This window comes from Lissotriton vulgaris, chromosome 2_1 (genome assembly GCF_964263255.1).
Source record: "Lissotriton vulgaris chromosome 2_1, aLisVul1.2, whole genome shotgun sequence".
NCBI lineage: Eukaryota > Metazoa > Chordata > Amphibia > Caudata > Salamandridae > Lissotriton > Lissotriton vulgaris.
In genome coordinates, this window is record NC_141687.1 from 205,779,907 (window position 1) to 205,800,188 (window position 20,282).

The 20,282-nt window shown below is 41.2% G+C and overlaps 1 long non-coding RNA gene across 1 annotated transcript in view; it reads left to right on the top strand.

The window, feature by feature from the left end:
- Positions 1–20,049, top strand: part of LOC147729837 (uncharacterized) — a 78,108-nt gene extending 58,059 nt beyond the window's left edge. Inside the window, exons 2-3 of the long non-coding RNA XR_015308558.1 lie at positions 16,769–16,996; positions 18,641–20,049. This is a non-coding gene — a long non-coding RNA (uncharacterized LOC147729837). The remainder of the gene's footprint in view (positions 1–16,768; positions 16,997–18,640) is intronic.
- Positions 20,050–20,282: the final 233 nt, after the last annotated feature.

A 20,282-nucleotide genomic window follows, 5' to 3' on the forward strand; every position in this document is an offset into this window, starting at 1 on the left:
GCTAGATAATACCTTTTTTATTACCTCAGGTGATGGTGCACCAGTATGTGGATGTCTACCTGGTTCAGTTTCAGGCCAATCGATAGCAATCTTACATTCTGCCCACAATTCACCTGGAACTACGATGTCAAACAGTGTCGCCAAATCCTTCAACAAAACCTTTGAAACCTACATAAATCTCTTGACTTGCTTGTATCATTCAAAGGGATTTTCTCCCAATCTTGGGAAATCATTTTAAAGGACAATGGGGCACATGCATCAACCATAATACCAGTCGTTAACAGGCCGATTCGCAGAATTGGCCCCTTTGCAACCGGTATTTGGGCATTTGGGATGCATCAACCCAAATTACGTAATCACAAAATTAGCGACTACTTAAATTGCAAATGCATTTAGGGAATCGCGATTCCCTATTTGGGATGCAACAAGACTTTCCTAACTGCGACTTCGCATTTAGGAAATGCTAATTACCATCAACTGCAAGTTGATGGTAATTTGCAAAAACTTTGAAAAATGCACAAAAGCGCATTTTTTAAAGTGCCGTGTGGCGCTCACACATGCCCCTGGGGCATGTGTGTGCACCACATGTGCACACATGTCAATATTAGGGGATGCATCAGGGTGGCCTTTTGGCACCATTGCAACCTTGAAATTGCATGCGCAATTTGTGAGTACCTATTTGGTACTCGGATATTGCGCATGCAATTCCCATTCATTGCTATGGGCCTCCTGGCCCATAGCAATGAATGGGGAGCTATTCCTTAATTGCAAATTGCATTTCGCAATTAAGGAATATGTAGAAATCGCTAATATTTTAGCGAAACCTACATGCATAGGCAATTGCGATTCCATAATTGGGATTCCTTAATAGTCGCAAGTAAAGAATCTCAATTGCCCACCTTGATGCATGTACCCCAATATGTCTCATGTTGTCCAGGGAAGATGTACATACCGTCCTCCAGGTACCTCTCTCATAGGATGCATTTTTACTCCCTCACCTTCATCATCTTCAATGACTGGGAACATTGACATTGTACCGCTCCTTGTTCCTTCTTTTTCTCTTTAACCCATCTTCCTTCCCACTTTTCCAACTCCCCCCAGTGTAGTCAACAACTCTTTAATTTGCAATCTCATTCCTGAAGGTCTCATGTTTTCAATATCTCGATCACTGAAGTCTAATTTGTGTGATCTCTGTAGTGTCTTTTATCTTTGTATGTCCACCCTCTACATTTGTGCCAATTCAGACAGTTTCTCACATGTATTTTGAGCACCTCTGGTAATATCCTTGCAAACTAACAGTAGTTTGTTGTCCTGATAAGCACCTATCCTAGCGGGGCTTGTAGTTTCCGTAATCGTTTCTTCAATTTCTACCTTGAGTGTAGCTACATCGAGAGTCTTGTCCTTAATATTTTTTAAAGCAGTGGTTCCTTGGATTCCTGCACTTCTTTTGTATAGAGAAGGAGCTATGTCTCTAATCCAATCATCAAGTTCCCTGGGTGTAAGGCCTATCTGTCTTTCTGGGGTATTACCATGCAAATCTTCTCTTCGGCCTTCTGCACCTATAACAGAAGTGGGCGGTAGAAGGAAAACATCAGGATCTGGTGATGCTATTTAAGAGTTCTCACTATTATGCTTTGGGTTCCCTGTTGGGGGGTTTCCAAGCCATTTCTAAATCTCCCACCTAAAGTGGTTTGTTGAGCCGAATTTGTCTTTGAGCCTCCATTAATTCTACTTGGAGTATTTGCTGAAGTCGGAGTAAATCGTTTTTGATTTATCTGTCATGATCTCCGGTCTGTCGTTGTAGGAACTGAGCAACCCATTCCAGTGGGAACCGCTAAAGTATGTGTGTTTTGTCCCCTACTCCCAGATTGGTATAACAGATTTACAGGACTAATTGTCACGGACAGGCAGGGCATCCGGAGCATTTAGGACAGTCTGAATATTTGTTTCAGGTCTCCCTGCAACATCATTTGCAGGTAGGAAAGGATTGTTTGAATTTGGATTTATTGGCATGACGGGTGCATCTCATCCTCACTATCATCCATCTGCGTCAGTGTCTGGGGATATCCTCAATGTGTTTGTTCTTTTCCTTACACTTCTTTCCCTCCTCTTTTTCTGAAACTAATACGGGATACATTTGATTTCTCTTGGCTGTATCTGTTCTACAAGCCTTTTGTTGTGCATCCTACCTAGCCTCGACCTATTGATTTAAAGTGTTTGTATCTACCCTAAATTTGTTGTTTTTCTTTCTGATGAGCTATGTGTTCACATTCACTAAAGGCTTCAAATTGCATGGGTCTCAGGGGTGGCTTGTTTTCTTACAAATGCCTTCGTAAGTTCTCAAGAATTCAAATGTTAAATGTCCCATACTGAGGAAAAGCTAAAGGTCCGTCATTCTTGGTACATCCACTTCTCAAGCCATTTGCACTTGTGATATCCTCTTTCCTATGTCATGTATAAAGCTGGTGTACCCTCAGGTGGTATCTGTACCCTTTCTCTTGTGGGCACGGGCACATCTCCCTGCATCAAACTCTTCATTTTCCTCAAAATCTAATAGTGTTTTTCACAAATAGTTTGCTCCCAAATGCTGAGATATACTTTCTTGGTTAGTTTCAACCAACCAATACCAGCGCAGCACTCTATGAAGTTGTAAACCTATCCCAGTGTGGCATTACAGCAATCAATCAATACTAATGCGGCACACTGTGATGTCACCTCACTCCTTGCAGCAACTCCCCCTCCTTCACAATCCTTTGGGTACATTCTATTCTAAGCAATAGTCACAAAAATGCAAGTGTTTTCAATCATTTCTGTCTATTCCACTAAAAGAAGTCTAGACTCTATTCACTCAAAAGATTCAATAAACGCACCAATCTACTTTTATCTAGCTCCACGTCTGAGTGAAATCTCGACCAGCGCGACCTCACTCTAATTGTTACAACTGTTTCCTGTACACTGAGAACTATTGCAATGATCGTGATTCCTCAACCGTACTGATAGAATGTTTCCTTCACTTAGTGATACTGCCGATGACGTTTCATGCACAGTACCTTCAAAACCACAGTAGACAGTCTTATTCAGTATATGCCACATTGAGATGACCCGGTGTATATCTGAAGATCTTAGGCCACTTTGGACCTGATAACAACTTCAACTTCACTGAACAAAGCGCATCACTCAAACATAAACTTGCATAACCTCACACAGCCATATCAATGCAACCTAAGCTTTAAGCAATAGCAACGTGCAACGTTAATAATACTCACACCACTGTTTCGTTGCCTTCGTCGTACTCCTCCAATACTGGCACTTGGTCACCTTCAACTGAACACAGTTTTTAATCAGCGTCTTAATAGCGATGTAAGTAGGGATTCCCTTTTGTATCCTAATTTCATCGGAAAGGTATCCATACGACATGCTACCAGAAAAACTGTTGTAGCATTCCTGGGCCCCAGCTGAATTTGTTTTTCCCTTCTCTCTTCCTATTTTATATTTTATACCACTCTCTTGATGGACCTTAGATCTTGTTTTGTGATGAGAGGGGCTGGATATAAGGGTCCCAATAGTCATCCAATAGTCATCCAATTAGGACCAGGAATTGGATAACTAGACTACAAATAAAAACTCATGTAAATTACCCTAAAAAAAGGCTATGAAGGTAAAGGGTTACCATGGCAAGCCCAAATCTTCTGGCGAGCCAAACTCATACACACCAAAAGCTTGGTTAAAGCTATACAGAATAATAGCATTAGTATTTGGTGCTATTATCTTTGCTGATCATTGATAAACCCAAATTAGGAATGCACATCCTCTTTAATAGATACAATCATAATAACTGAGTCGATATGTACATTTTAGTATAGTTTATCAAGGATTTAGGTAAACAAATGCATCCGTAAATTAGCATCAGATCATAAGGTAATTTGGCCAAATTCTAATGATATGCCAAAGCTCAAGAGTTCAGGAAAGGATATGAAGCATACCAGTTCAAGCATTCTCTCAGAAAGGAAGAGACCACTATGCGCATATGGCATATGCGTCAATTTCAGGAAGCAGCTAGGAGGGTCTGCTTCAGGCAATTCAAGATTGCTGGGAAAGTTCCAAAAATCTCCGTAATTGCATAATCAGCGACCCATCCACGCCAACCAGCAATTGCCAATTCGCTTAAAATCGCACAGCATTCCAGAATCCAGAATTAGAATCTAGCCTCCCCTTTCGTTCAATTGGGAAATATTATATTCCTAAAGTTCCGGGCATGACGTCCTCCTGGAGTCATCTGAGTCATTATAAGTAGTGGAATGCACACTGACGTACTCAACTTGTTCTTCTGGTCTTAGTTACTCAATTTCTTCAAACAGCGGCAGCGTACCAACTTGATAGTGCTTCGCCCAGTGCGCTTGAAAGAACAAACAATCAAAAGGGAACCGGGGTCGGTCCCTATACAAGCTGCACAGCCCCTTATATGTATGAATCAAATGAATCAAATTCCAATTTGTCTTCTATTTTATTACTCTTTAATCTGTTACTTGTCACTTGTTTTCCCTTAAATCTTCAATTCATTTGATACATTCATAGTAATCATGGCACAAAAGAGTGTGACATTTCCATGAGTCATGATATTAAAATATCCAGTGCATTTCGGGAATTGCTCCCTTCGTCAGGGATATCGTGACTGGTTTTCTTCGTACTGCCTCTTACACAAATACAGCTTAATCAAAACTGCTTACAACGCTGTGAGGCTAATTAAAACTCAACACTTTGAAGCATATGTAAACTCATGTTACCACCTTCATCATTCCTCTCAGCAAGCGGTTTCAACTAACATTTTCACTTCTGGAGTCATCACATCTGATCAGACCACTCAGGTCATTGGACATCTGGTACAGGATGAGTCAGGCGACATAAAGATGACACAAAGTTTAGGGAAATAGGTGGGACAATTATGCAGTCCTTAATCAATCCAATAAGTGAAACGTCAGGACAATGCTCCTTTAGCAATAGCACATAAGCGAGTTCAAGAGGACAGTTTCCAAGGCAGATGTTCAGGATTGTAACAAAAAATGTAGCAAGTTGTCTTGTACACTGTTTCATGTTATTGGTTATATTGAGGAATTCTCTCACGAGCTGTAGACTCAGCGAGTGAAGAACTTCATATTTCAGTCAAGTTCCCATTATTAAGCCAATTTAATGTAATATATATATATATATATATGATCGTTGGACATGTGTTCAAAGAGAATATAAAGATCTCATACTTCTAAAGTAACTGATGCATTTGAAATCATTTAGGGTGGTTACAAATAACTCATGTCTGTATAACATGCTACTATATTTTGAAAGTGCTAACTTTTAAAAACATTTCAAATCAAATTATTAGAAACTCGTTTAGGCGTAAAACATTAGTACATGTATAATATACAATCTCTAAAGGTTTCATGAATATATCATTAATTAGGAATGTGTGGCACCTCTTTTGTTTTTGCCATTTTGGTGCACACGTTTACACATAAAAGATACATTTAAAATGAATTAATCATCATATTCAGGTTAAATCTTAATATTTGATTAATTCCAATTAGTTATATACACATAAAATTGAAAATAAGAAATGATTTGAGGTAAACTCCAAAACATGAGCGCTCACCATTTAAACATTTCTAACACTCACCAATAAAATATAGTACTTTGTTGATTAATAAATCACCGTCTATATTGGTTTATGAATTATATCATCTAATCTACAGCTTATCCTGCATGATTGTACAATTTTTTGGGGTTTTTGTTAATTTATTTATAAGGTTTTATATTGCACGAACTAGACCCTGGAATGATATCAGAGCGCTTCACAAATGTTACGGCAAGTAGAAAGTAGGATAACCTAGAAACATGAATATAAGTGGAAAACAAGACAACCAAGAAACATAAATGCTGTTAGTACCCATTACATATCAGGAGAAGGAATGTGTTAAACATCAGGACCTAGCGCCAAGTTGAGACCCTAGTTGGTGAACTGTGTCAGATCAGTCCCCGGATAAATGAGTCGTTGGGTTCAGGGTAAAGTTTTGTTCAGTAAAAACAGTTTGACTTATTTTTTGAAGGATGTGATTGAAGGGTTCAGTTTGACTTCAGGGGGCAAGGAGTTCCAGATTCTAGGTGCTAATCCAGAGAAAGTGCGGTTTGTAGCTTATCTTTTTCTGAAATTTTTGAGGTTTCAATAATAAAGTGCTGGTGCTTCTCGACAATCTGATACCACCTGACAATTCCAGTCTGTTGCCGAGGTACTTTGGTGTGTTGAAGTGCAAGGCTTTATGTATCATGCAAGCAAAGACAGTTTAGTGCCTTCAGATAAGGAGTGATGTGGTTATTCCTTTGGATCCAGTGAGGATCCAGTAAGACCTGGCTCTTTGACTGTACCAGAGCTGCACACCCCACACCTCTCCACCCGCGCCTTGAGACCCTCACGGGTGAGTAGCGCTCTTTATAAACCCCCTGATCGATTGATTGATTGATTGATTGATTGAGTGATGAGCCTTGCAGCCGAGTTGAGGGATGCCCTTAGTGGAGCCAAACTGGATATCGGCAAACTACATAGGGTTGCACTCCCATAGTCCAATAAGGGGATAACTAATGCTTGCTAGGCTGATTTGAGGTCGTCGAAGGGGAGAAAGGGTTTTAGTTTTATTAGAATGTTCATTTGAAAATTTGCTGCTCTAATGGCTGGGCTGATGTGTTCCTGCATGGTGAGATTCTTGTAGAGTGTTATTCCTAATGATCTTATAGAATTTATAATGTGTGGTAGGCAGTTGAAGGCTGTTAAATGTTTCATCTAATCTTCAATGTCGAGAATCTTTTTGGTGGGGCAATTAGGAGGAATTCGGTTTGGAGTGAGTTGAGTTTGAGGGGGTTTCTGGGCAGTCAGTTTTGTTTTTTTTGTAAAGCTATGTTGAGTAATCAGATCTCCTCAGGGTTGGATATTTTTAGGTGAAGTTGGCTATCATCTACATACATGTGGAATTGTAGGTAGGAACATTTCAGAATTTGGGTTAAGGGCTCCATGAACAGATTAAAGAGTGTAGGTGATAAGGTGGACCCCTGAGGGACCCCCAAGGCGATCGGAGTTGTAGTGCATAGGGATTGGTTAACCTTTTTCCCCATCTTTATTTTCAATGTAGCATAATACAGAAACTGCCTTCTTTTCTTAAACAAAACAAACCAAAACCCCCCCAAAAAAGGGCCTAGTTTTCATCAGACATTTTACATAAGGTGCATGCATACCTCCATATTCATAAAACAGGGAGATATTTAGACATATAAAGTACATACAAAATTCATAGAAGGCACTAAATTGCTTAAGTTTGTCTTGTTCAATTCATAGGTTATCTTTAACCAGTAACTAGTGCAATTCAATTCCAATTCTTTCGTATTCTGTTCAGCTTAGCTACTGACTCCATCCTTTTTGCATATATAGGTGCCTACCTAAATACCCCTTGCCTTTTAATCTGCCACTCGTAGATTGTCGGGATCATCTCGGATTTCCAATTGGCTAGGATTAACGATCTTGCTCCTAAGGTGGAAATATAGATGAATTGGCACTGACCAATAGTAAGCTCATCACCTACCTCTGCTATGCCTAGAAGGGCAGCTCGCATCGGGGAGAGATTTATTAAGAGATTTCTTCCAATTTCTATAAAAACATTTTGCCAAAAATTAATTAAGTGGCTGCATGTGAACCCCACATTCATCCAGGCCCCAATTGCTTGTCTACATCTGAAACACCTAGGGTCCACAGCCAGATAGATTTTGTGGAGTCTGGCAGGGGTATAGTAAATCATTCATTTACTAAAAAATTCCATCCTTCTTAAATTAGCTGCTCTTACAGCCTTGCAGCTCATTTTAATAAACCATTTCCACTGTTCAAGGTTATAGCGGCAGCCAGTGAGTGTAAAAATTATTTCCAAATGATCTAAGATTGCTTGCTTGTTCTCTGCAAACTTAAATAGCCTATACCAATTCCCTAACACCTTAGTTCTAAGTATTAAATAGTCCTTCCCAAGGTGGGTAGCATTGCGGTTTTCTGAGCCTGTTGTGGGTGTTGCAGTATAAGTTCTTCTTTTCCTGGCAGAATTGAGATGGAATCGCAAATTTGTTCATTACTGTGAAGAGTACATTCCACTGTACTCTGTCGAACGCTTTTTTGGCTTCCAACATTATTATTGCTGCTTTGATTTAATAGTAAAGAAATAATTGATCGATTGAATTAAGTTATGTGTGTTAGAGGCCAAAACCCTGCCCTGCAAAAACACATTTTGTTCCCAATGTATAAGAGAGGGGGTCAGTTGTGCAAGCCAATTTGCAAGAATTTTGGAGAAAATCATATAATCGACTGTTAGGTCAAGCAAGAAATCCCTTTGGGACACCTTTTTGTAGTGACACAACGTTCAACACACAATAAATACAGGAACAAGTAAATAAACACAATACTGTACTTATGAGGCAAAACACAAAAGAAATTATGAAAAATCCTGAACAATTTATTACACAGTGCAATGTTAAAACATATTAATTCAACAATAATTAAAATAACGGGGAAGAGCATTAAAAGAAAGGGAACATTGAATTCCTATAAGTAAAGAAGGAGGTATAGACAGAAAATTAAATTCAGCGAAAACGTCAGAATTATTTTCTAAACCCTATAGTACACAATCCTCCTTTTATCATGCGACGCGTTTCGGTGGATCATATGGTCAGACCACCTTCATCAGGCTTATACATAGTTTCTTCCCCAAAAATTCTCGAAACTTTTAAACCGTATCAGTTTATAGTCAATAGTTCCTACGTTAATAGAACACCTTCTCTCGTCCGATGAGTTAAAGAACTTCTCAGACCCGATAATCTTAAAAAGTGCTTAACAATAAGGTAAGGAAGGGCAGTCTCAAGCGGTGCTCTGGTAACCCGCCGATACAAATACAGGATACACGATAAACATTTGTTAATTGTTTGACGCTCTCCAGGGACACACGGTACAAATAACGTGCCAATGAAACGGCACCGTCCTGAATAGGACAAAAACGCAGGAAGCTGCTGCCGTACTCTCGTAGTTTCACTAATCACTACTCACGGATACCACAAAACAGCGCCGGAGTTAGTTAGAATGCCAGCGTCCCGTGTGTCGATCACCTTAACCTTCTACGACGGTGATTGACACACGGGACGCTGAGTAGTGAATAGTGGAACCACGAGAGTACGGCAGCAGCTTCCTGCGCTTTTGTCCGATTCAGGACGGTGCAGTTTCATTAGCACGCTATTTGTACCGTATTTGTATCGGCGGGTTACCAGAGCACCGCCTCATAAGTACGGTATTGTGTTTATTTACTTGTTCCTGTATTTATTGTGTGTTGAAAGTTGTGTCACTACAAAAAGGTGTCCCAAAGGGATTTCTTGCTTGACCTAACAGTCGACTTGGCACCCCATCCCTTTGGTCGTGGGGTCCCTCTCTCTTTTATTAGAGAAAATCGTATAATCGACATTCAGTTAACTAGAATTTATCTCTTCCTCCAATTTCCCCTTTTTAACAAAACTAATCAGCGCGGCTTGGGTAAAAGTGTCAGGAACAGCACCTCCTTTTAAAATACCATTGAATAGTAATCTCAGATAAGCGTTCAGCTAGGGAAAAATTGTCTTATATACCTCGATAGGAACCTCATCTAGCCCGCATGCTTTGGTAGATGGTGATGTATTCACCGCCTGAGTGACTTCTTTGAGTGAAATATCGGCAAGTAGGGACCCGTCTAGCTAGCTTGTAGCTTCCTCTGAGGAGGTGTTATCAGACTCAGAGTAGAGCTCCCTGTAATGATTGAGAGAGATGGCAGCGATATCAAGAGAATGTTATCTAGGTCTCGTATTAACCGGGTCATTTATTTTTTTAATGCAGTTAGCATTAGCCCTACGCTTGACTGACCAAGCCAGGTATCTACTGATATGTTCATTTTCTTCATATCTCTTCTGCAGAACAGAGTAATGATTCAGAATTTCCTTGGACGTAACAAATTCTTGCAACTCATGCTTCGCATGACATTGCTTATTTTAAGTAGAGCTAGGTAGCTTGCCTTTGCTTTAGAAAGTTCTTTTGCTAGCTATAATATTTTTTTGTTCTACTTTTTTCCTTTAGTAGGTCATATCGGCGATTACTTTCCCTCTAATGAAAGCTTTAATTGCGCCCCATACCGCAAATTCCAAAGCTGTGTAAACATAAAGCTTTAAAAACTCCTCTAATGCTAGGTGCATATGGGTAATCCACTGCCCGTCCACTAGCAAGGATGTGTCAAAAAACCATCTATACCCAGTTTGGGGTTGAGATCGAATTTTCAATTCAACTGAAATTACTGCATGGTAAGAGAAGGGAGTTTCAATAATCTCCGACTCAGTTTTTAGGAGAGAGCAGGAAATCAGAAATAAATCGATCCAAGAGGAAGAGTGAAATCTCCGTAAGTGGCATGTATACATCTTCTCGCCTGAAAATTCATCTCTCTAACAATTGACCAGGGCAAAATCCTGTATTAAGTCCTGACAGAGCATTCTCGACCTAGGTTTTCTCTGTGTTTTTTTGTGCTGGTAAAGAGTCGTTGGCGGGGTCAAGCAATACATTAAAAGCACCACCAAGCACATAAAACTCTGATTGAGCTGTATCGAAATCATAGAGGGACGGCATCGTCTTAGGAGAATCCTCAACGGGTCCATAATAACTCACAAAATTAAAGAGCTGCTCGGAAATCCTCATCTGAACCCAAACCCACCTGGCACTATGATCTCTATGCACCATTGCAATTTCACACTGGAAGATTTTAACTACTAGTATACCTAACCCCCTTCTGGCAGCATTAGATGAAGCGTAAAATTCATGTTGAATAAAGCCAGGAGCTTTATCCACTAGAGACCCTAGCTTGTAGTGTGTCTCTTGAAGAAAGATTATGTTAGCTTGTAGGGCTTTGAACCACGCCCGCCTTCATCGTCGATTTACCCTATTGTAAAAGCCATTTACATTATAAGATACCACCTTTAGTTGCCTACAGGACATCTTTGTGAAAAAAAGGTTTTAAATGGGATATGTTACTCCCTCGAGTTTCCACATTTTTGCTATGTTTACATTTCCCCACTCCCCAGTGACATCCCCTTCAACCCGCCTCCCCCCAGTGACCCCTCACCCTGCCATCCCATGGACCCCCATGACTCCAGAAACTCCCTGTTGAGGACTCCCTGAGTGGTCCCCCCTCTGCCCCCAGTGCACCTTCCCCCCAACACTGTGCCCTTACCAACTCTCCCCCTTCCCTGCATTGGGGTGCTATGACATGGTACCCAAGGTAGTGGGCAGGTGGCTGGCGGCCTAAAGCAGGTAACCCATGCTCCCAAGCCCCCTTGTATATCTGCTAACTGCTATCACGCGTGAGGGAAGAAGAGACTGCACATTCATTGACATATGACAATTCAAGGCTAGAGACTTGCGGAGCATAACTATCCCGTTCCCTCCCTCTTGGTGTTGTAGGGACTGAAAGAACTCTTGTGATGTCTCTAGTGACTGGAAGATGTATACCTTCCCTTTGTGAAGAGCTTTTAATTTGGATTGCTGGATAATACCACCGGGACGCCAAGCTGCTGAAAGCAGTTTATCGTGCGTCTAAAGCGGACATGTCTGAACACATTTTTTAAATGAAATATTATCCATAGTCTGATACACTTGTCATGAATGGCACATGCCAGAATCTTTTCCTTAATTCTGAAGTCCCCAAAGTTCACAATAATCTTTCTCGGGAATTTGGCATTAGGGTACTGGACAGCAGGAACACGATGAGCCTGTGAGATAGTAAGGTTAGTCTTCTGAGCTTCTACTTCTGGACACACATATTTAGCGATAAGGTCAGAGACAACTTCCACTACTGATTGACCATTCCTGAGGCCTTCTGGGACTCCAGTTATATGTAGGTTGCATCTTCGTGACCGTTTTTCCGTATCATACACCTTGATTTGCAAACGCATTAGCTTAGATTGGAGTTTGGTTACTTGATCGGTCTGCCGAGGTACGCTATCTTCAAGATCTGATATATCTTGCTCTTTTTATGTAATGCGTGACGTAAGTTGTTGAATATGGAATTGGATTGACCACAGCTGCAATTCAGTTCTCTTTTGAGCTTCTACCTGTGAAAAATTCACACTTTTTAATTCTGACAAAATGTGTTGTAGTGGAGTATGTGTGGAGTCCTCTAATCCATTCATGTTATTTGTATTTTCAAGTGCTGGGGTGGTCTGCAAAATAGATGAGTTTACAGGCGCTGTCATAAGTAGGCCTTCGGGTTGCAGCTTCCAGTGCAGTAGTAAACAAGGAGGAGTCAGCCGTTAAGTCTCACCAGAGGAACACTTATCATGGGTGTCGCGACTTGCAATTTGCTTCGGTGTCATATAGCTTGTTGCTTTGACCTGTTTTTTTGCATTGAGTCCTGAAAACAGTAGGTAGGCTATCTGCTGCTTGTCGGCTGAAGGGCCCCCGCTGTTGATGCTTCAGTTGGTACAGAGGAGCTTGCTTCTGGTGTCATGAACGAGCCATGATTTTCTCTGTTTGATGGAGATTCTGTGGTACCATAGATATCCTTAACTAGCAGGGGACCCCACGTAGCAGCTGAGTCTTTAAGCCCCTGCAGGACATCCAACTTTTTAAGACCTGATTGTCCAGATGCCTCATTGGAGGAGTCCCTCCTGGGTTTGCCACTAAATAGCTTGAATTCAATCTCTTTAGAAAAAGGATTCCTACGACGAGTCTTCGAACTCCGCGAGGGGTTTGTTACAAGTCGGGGTTTGACAGTGGTGTCACGAAAGATTCCTTTCATGGTCATTGTTTCTTAGCATGATGGGATGTGACCTGAGAAGAGGACACAAGCTGCACCTAAATCTAGTTAGGCTGCTTCCGCACACACCCACCTGACCACCACTGCAGGGGCGGCCTAGTGCCCACCCCCTACAGTATCCAGACCCAGAGATGGTGACACTAGCAGTGTGGGTAAGCCATGGCAGGCATTGTTAATATTATAAGAATATCATTTATAAAATAGTCAAGCGGAATTTGCTGACCTGAATTTAGCACCTTATGCACTTAAGTCCTAAATCCTCCGAGCACCAGAAACATGTAGCTGTTCCTCATTTCGTCTGCCTTCCCGAACTATTCTTCATATGCCAACAAGCACAGCAGCACCGCCTCAGCCCTCCAAACCCACGCATCCAAACTTTTTTCAGGCTACCCACGTCCTCACTCAGGTTCTCCCGATGTGCCCTCCTCTGGGAGCAATCCTCCCGCAGTTACAACCGCTCCTAACCAGCTGAGAGCACCAACCACCGAGCCCAGTCCACCTTCAGACAAGTAGCATGACGGGAGCTCACGAGACTGCCGTGATTGGTTAACATTGATTCTTTGAGTGCTATTGTTTAGTAAGGAGGCAGACCACTTTAGGCAATCCCTTGATAAACCCATTTGATGTTCAAGAAAGTCAAGAAGGCTGTCATGTTTGACCGTATCAGAGCCTGAGGAGAGGTCTAGGAGGATTATGAGGCAAAATTTGTTTTGATCTTGTAATCTGAGAGCATCATCAACAATATGCGTAAGGACTGTTTCTGTGCTGTGACCCTGATGGAAGCCCGATTGGAATTGGTCAATGAGTTGGAATTGAGTTGGGTATGGACACATTTCTCAAGTAGCTTTGCCAGAGAGGAAATGGTAGATATTGGATGGAAGTTATCTGGGATTGTGTGGTTTGCTGTGCTTTTTTTAGAATGGGGGTTATCTGCCCTGATTTTAGGCAGTCTGGTAGAGCCCTTGAAGTAGTGAAACATTCACTATTCTAGTCCAGAGAGGTAGTGGAGAAGTTTTAATCTCATTGAAGATGTTGGCTGGTAGAGGATCGCAGAAGTGATTTGATGCTTTAAGTGTTGTTAAGATATGATTGTTTTTGGGGGTCAGACCTTGTAGGTTTGGAGACTGCTCAATCAGGGGCGGGCAAGGGCTACTTGGAGGTATCCTGCGGAGGTGTTCCATTGCTGTTTGTAGATCACTTTCTATCTTTTTCGATTTTTCAAGGAAGTAGAAGGTACATATATTGCAGTTTGGCTGCAAATTGGATCCTAATGTGGAGGGGTTAGGTTGCTGAGTGGATTGATGTTTGATAATTTTGAACAGTTTTCTTGGACAATTTCTAGCTTTGCCTAATTCAACTCTGAAGAAATTAGCTTTTGAGTTTCTAATGTGTTTGTTGTGGGTGCTCCTCCGTGATCTCAGGTGCTTAAAGGGGAGGATCCCCACGCTTGCTCAGCTAGTCTCAGGTTGTGTCTTTGTTCATTTAGGCTCCCATTATATCATGGTTTGGAATCTTTAGTGGACAATCTTTTTATCTGTAAGGGTGCAACTGTGTAAAGGATGCTCCTCATGGAGATGTTGTAGTGGTTTGTAAGGTTGTGGACATCTGACATGTCCGCAGGAGGAGGCAGTACGTTGTTGCTGAGGGTTGTCAAATCATTAAGGTTTATGTCACGAGTGTTCCTTTTCCAATGCTTGGGTTACTCAAGTTGAGGTTTATGTGTCCTCATTGATTCGGTGATGAGGAAGGTGATGCAGTGGTGGTCAGTCCAGTCACATGGGACAATAGATTCAAGTTGGATGGAGTTTGGTCCAAGGTTGCACCCAGGTTGTGTATAGGGTTGTTACAGATATGTTTCAGGCTGAGGTCCGCTAGGAAAGATTTTAGGCTATTAACTGAAGGTTCATTCTGGTCATTCCAATGAAGGTTGAAATCTCTGAGGAAGATTTAGAAGCAGTGTTGCCCTACGTTGGTAGTGATGATTATCATGATTTGTTCGATAAATAAGAGGTTGTCACCAGGTGAGTGGTAGATCACATGGTAGATCACATGTAATTTACCGATTGGTCTGTTGTTGCTCACAATGTTAAGCATAGCTATTCATAAGAGGATAGTTTGATGGTTCCCCATAAGGTTATTGCGGTGTATACAGGCGATGCCTCCCCCCCTCGAACCTTTTGGTCTGTCTCATCTTATAATAGCTGGGTGGGACTAATATGTCAAGGAATGGTGCAGAGGAATTATTTAGCCATGTTTCAGTTAGGAGTAATAGGCCAAGTTCATGTGCAAGGATAAGGTCAGCTATGTCCGCTGCGTGTTTCATAGCCGATCTGTAATTTAGAAGCATGCTTTTCAGGTGTGGTTTGGTGTCTGCTGAGGTTTTCTGAGTGATGGGTACTGGTTTGGGGTTGGACTTATTTACGTCGCTAGAGTTAGGTCTGGGTTCTCTGTGTGGGTTCAATTCAATTGTTAGGATGGGATTCAGGCTGTGTGGGTTGTCATGGTGTGCAGTATTATATGCAAGAGAAGGGAGTGAATGTCACTGTCTGATAGCGAATCCTTGAGTTTGACGGGTCTAGAGGAAGCGGTGGGGTAGGGCATAGATCGCCATCTTGTGAGATCAGAGGGTGAGATGGTTGCGGACTTATTGCATGTGTTTGTTGGTAGACGTGAATGGTATATGTTGTTTTGTGGGTGGATGTGCCTATTATATCTGGAGCCTTTGTGGGCCATCTGTTATAGGCCAACTCTGATGTGATACTTATTAGGTTCTGTAAGTCAGATTTGAGTTGATGTAGGTCCTGTATAATTTAGTGAAGTCTATATTCTATAGAGGCATGGGAGCATAGGGTTGTGGTTTGGGGCAGAGGGCATGGAGGAGTGTGGTTGTTCTGTGTTGCGCTGTTGGGATGGTGCTTGTCGGAAACAGTTGGTGTGGGAGAGGTAAGGACAGCAATGGTTTTAGGCTTGTATTCTGGGATCGAGAGCGGGGTGGGGTTGGTGAAGATACTTTTGTCATTGTGTAGCTCGGTGGCCATTATTGTAATGGTGTTGTGATGGCATGTATTGGTAGGGTGATTAGGGGATACCTCTACTCCATCAAGAGGTGTGGAAGAGTTAGTATTGTGTGGTCTAATTGCTATGGTGGAGCAAGGGTCGAAAGGAGTCGACCGTATAAGGTGACAAGGCTGTGTGAAGACAATACTGTAACTGAAAATGCAGTAACAAAACTTTGTCTACTCTTGTCATATTTTCTTTAACGTGTAGTTGGTGCACATTTTATTCATTTTCTCTCAGAAATGTCAATATACGTTTTCTTATGTCATTAAAAGTTTATATCAGATTTCCCTCTCCAACACTACTCACTTTAGAAGCTCGGTATATATGCATGCGTGTCCAGTTATAAGGCACGCCATTGTGGAAATTTATGGTGCTTCTAGACACTCCTAGTTTTGATAGCTATGAGAACTGAAGCACAGGGATTTGATAGAATTTTCCAAGAATCTCAAAATCTGATTAAGAGGGGGGTTGGAATTGGAACCCGGTCTCCAGGAGGCATAGTCGATAAAGTAGATGCTACTCCACAAATTCCCTAAAATGTACTTTCGTTGTTGGTCCAATAAAGATATTTATCCTTTTCATTTAGGAAATAGCTAGATATATGCCTGTCTTACCAGAGTTAATGTTGAACTTCAGTTTTACAAAGCAGATACTGTACTCTGTTTTTACTGCTATTTCTCTTTCCAAGGTGCAAATCCTCTCAGTAGACTATCATCTTGTATCACAATGTAGTATGACATAATATGCCTGTTTGACTGCAGATCAGGGTAAAGCATCTTAATAGCCTCTCTTCTGTCTGTCTTCCTTTACATTAGATATGTTGGCGGCCTTGCACACAAGATCTGAACTTCTATCAAGTAAAGTTGCAACAGTTGGTTCCAGAGAATACGCACATGAATGACCATGAAAGGAACTCCTGGTTCTTTCCCAAGATACACAGAAATGCAGTTCGAATAAAAAAGCTAATGCCCAACACCAGGTATTTCCTATGTGTAAGAGGCGTGAATATCTCCGGACCAGGAAACTGGAGCAATCCTTACTTGGTGAGTTTTGAGGTTGTAGGACAATTTGCAGATGGAGTGTCAAACACTGTATGGTTGAAGTGCTAAAAGTTACAAAAGGGAAAAGACTTTGCATGCAAAAACAATTTATCAAGAAATGTAGGTGTGATAGTCAAACATAATGCATACAAGGTGTAGATCCAACGCTCCAATGCCATTACATTGGGAATTCATTATTGCCAAATGCAATTATCATGGGTCTAAACATGTTTGGCACCCCAACTACCTCTTACTCTAAAGTCCCACATGTAAGATATAACAAAACTCTATGCATAATGTGGTTAATGGCCCACTATCTTTTAGGTGTCAACATTGGCTAGCTCTCAAAATTGCTAGCAAAGTCATTGATCTTATGTGTTTGATACCCCTATCCTATACCTGTCGTTATAAAACAACATTTAAAGCTCTGTGGCAGGTTGGGCTTGTCGTTTAATGGTGTTGGTCTGGCCACGCTAGAGCCAACTGAGAAATGTGTCGCCTGATACTTCATTATTATACATTTTGTGTCATTTACCATAGACCAGAGCACATAAGCTTGTCTTCTGAATCTGTGGAATGTAATTTAACTCTAAAAGATTTTTTTCAACATTCTTTTTATTAATGCATATGAGACAAACAACATTACAGCTGGTAGCGTGTGATGTTTAACTCAGTACACTGCTTGTCAATCATTTATAGTGATACTTAAGCATTGAAATTCAGTTAAACAAGTAGTGTAATAACATGAGTCCAGTAATTGCCCCGAGGGCTCAGTGGGGTGATATGTATTTCACAGAAATTGTGCCTTACATTTAGAACTATGGCAGGCTACGGTAATTTCTCCAAGGGTCTTAGGGCCATATGTAGGTAGCTTAATACCGGTCGGTAACGGCCGAAAATCTGTAAATTTCCCGTTACCGACCGGTATTTAGCTTTTTCTAATGTAGGTGGCTGGATTTAAGAATTCGGTAATTTACTGATTCGGTAATTTGAGGAATCGGTAAATTACAGAATCCTTAAATCCTATGTAGGGAGCACTCAAGTGAGTGCATTTTTGATTTAAGGATTCGTTATTTACCACCAACTACAAGTTGGTGGTAAATATCGAACACCTTTCAAAAAGCAATTTTGTGCTTTTTTAGAAGTGCCATGTGGCAGACATGTATGTGTGCCACATGTGCGCACATGCACGTTTCAGGGGTGCAAGAGGGTGTCAATGTGACACCCTGCCACCCTTGAATATGCTCCCCCTATTACCGATTCGGTATTTACCGAATCGGTAATAAGGAATACCTTCCCATTCATTCCTATGGCTACCGATTTTTTACCTACATAATATTTACCGATTCTTAAATACCAAATCAGTAAAATTCGGCATTTAGGAATCGGTAAATAAAAATTACCTACATCTGGCCCTTAATGTTTACGGAATTTATGCAGGTACTCGCTCCACTTGTATATAGGTTTCTCAGTTCCAATTCATCAGTCCATGTCTGCTCTTACGCACCCCTAGCCGGTTCTGCTTTATAATATATTGCAGCGTAGCCCCTCTTTATATTTTATGGCACTGTTTAAATAAAAATACGGTACAGAGACACTTATACCTGTATGAAGGTGAAGTCTGATGGTATCTTTTATCCCTTTCAGTTTGTGACAACATGCAATGATGTGAAGGAACAAGGCATTCAGCAAAGCCCTATCACTGTTGAAGTCCAGCGGGGCAGACAATGTAAAACCAGAAAGCTCTTTTTCTTCCATGCCCTAGAAAGGAAGCCTCGTCCGCCTACTTTAAAGGATTCTGATTGACAAGACGGTGATAGAGGAGTAGCCAAGTCTCGGAGCACTCAGGAGTTATCTTTCTGAAGTTAAGGAGTCAGGGGCCAGAGTCAGGATTATCTGTTGGAGACCACTGGCGGGCATGATTCATGAACCGGAAAATGGGTCACCTCACAGCACATGGTGCTCCCCTGCACCTTAGCGGCACTGGATGTCAGCTTAGTTACAGATTTACACAGTTTTTGTTGACAGGATCCGTACTGGAGCCCCTCAGTGCTTGGAGTGCTTGAAGATATCCCTTGAAGTTCCCTCCACACCAGAGTACATTGAAACATTTTAATATTTTGTGTTTCATAGGGAAAAGATGATGAAAGTGGTGTCCTTCATTAGCTTTCAAAATGGCCGGGCATTGTGTTAGGTCACACTTGACAAAAGTGGGTCCCTTACAACTTTTTCTTCCTGCTAAAGTAGAAAGTCTACATTATATATTCTGAATTGACTCTGCCTCTCCCATGAACTTACTGTAATTATGTCTAGTAACCTCTACTTATTTAGGTTTAGGACACTACTCCCATTCCAATGTACAGAGAATTCTTATTTAGCAGGCTTATAGCACTTCTGCCGCGATTTCAGATGGCTTATCAAAAATGAGACGAGAAACTAGAAGAAAAATAATGTACCAAATGTGCTGTCCGCGGTTTCTAGGTGGCATGAACAATGCGAAGGCTTCAGAAATCACACATAGACCTACTGAGAGAACCTGAATGCACGGAACAAAGTTCACTAAAGTTAGTGTGCCATGTGTAAATACAAATGCAAATACATACCTGAATGAGCTTGGTATTTTATTGAATGAGGATGACTGTAACCTTAGTGGATGTCTCATTCTATCTGCAGATCTAATTTTTCTCATTGCCAGGTGTCCCAAAATCACTAAATTGCTCTGGAAAGATTTAACAAAGGTACTTGAGAGCAGAGCTCTGCAGGGGCCCAAGTCCTCTGTGGAGTGCATTAGGTATACCCTGAAGGCGACATGAGAAGGAGCTCTATCACCAAGTGGTGGCTAGTAAATGTTTCTTGGCAGTTAATGCGTTGACTTTATCATGGCCATCAAACAGGAGGTCATAAATCTGCAACCTGTGAACTGCGGTTTTGAGTAGATAACAGGAGGTGGAATTACTATGGCCTTGGGTGTGTCTAACGTTTACCTGTTAATTGGGTGTATTGATCAATTTACATATCATGGGGGTTGCTGTACTAGCCCTAGGCTAGCACAAGGTTGTTTTTTCTAAAGTTCAATTTAAAGCTCTCAAATTGATTTTAACTTTAGCAAATACAAACTAACCATTCCTTGCGTATCTCATGGAAAATGCAGGGGTGAGATGTTGAGAGGATACCTGTAGAAATAAATTTGAACCAAAACCATGACAAATATGAATTGTTCAATACATATATATGTTTAAGTAACTCTAGTTTCTTTTAGGACAGTGCATGTTCACTGTTTACATGTAAA